We start from the raw sequence: 278 nt of genomic DNA, 5'->3' as shown, positions 1-278 counted from the left end.
TGATAATCAATTAATATATTTTTAAAAATTGTTCCTTTTTTCCTTGGTCTTTTTTACCGATTACCATAAGCTGGCGAGCACCCTTTCAATTAAAAACTTATAAATAGTTTATTTATTTATTCATTTGATACGTTGTGTCACTCAATATTTTTCAGAACTGACTATCCACTATAGGTACCTACCCAGTATCCACCCACCACCCCTTTTAGCTGTGAGACAATTGTCTCACAAAAATCCTCTCGCGCCGCCACTGCTGCCACCGTAATAGTTAATCGTTT

The sequence above is a fragment of the Acyrthosiphon pisum genome, chromosome A2 (genome assembly GCF_005508785.2).
Source record: "Acyrthosiphon pisum isolate AL4f chromosome A2, pea_aphid_22Mar2018_4r6ur, whole genome shotgun sequence".
Taxonomy (NCBI): Eukaryota; Metazoa; Arthropoda; class Insecta; order Hemiptera; family Aphididae; genus Acyrthosiphon; species Acyrthosiphon pisum.
Note: the sequence above shows the minus strand (reverse complement) of the source record.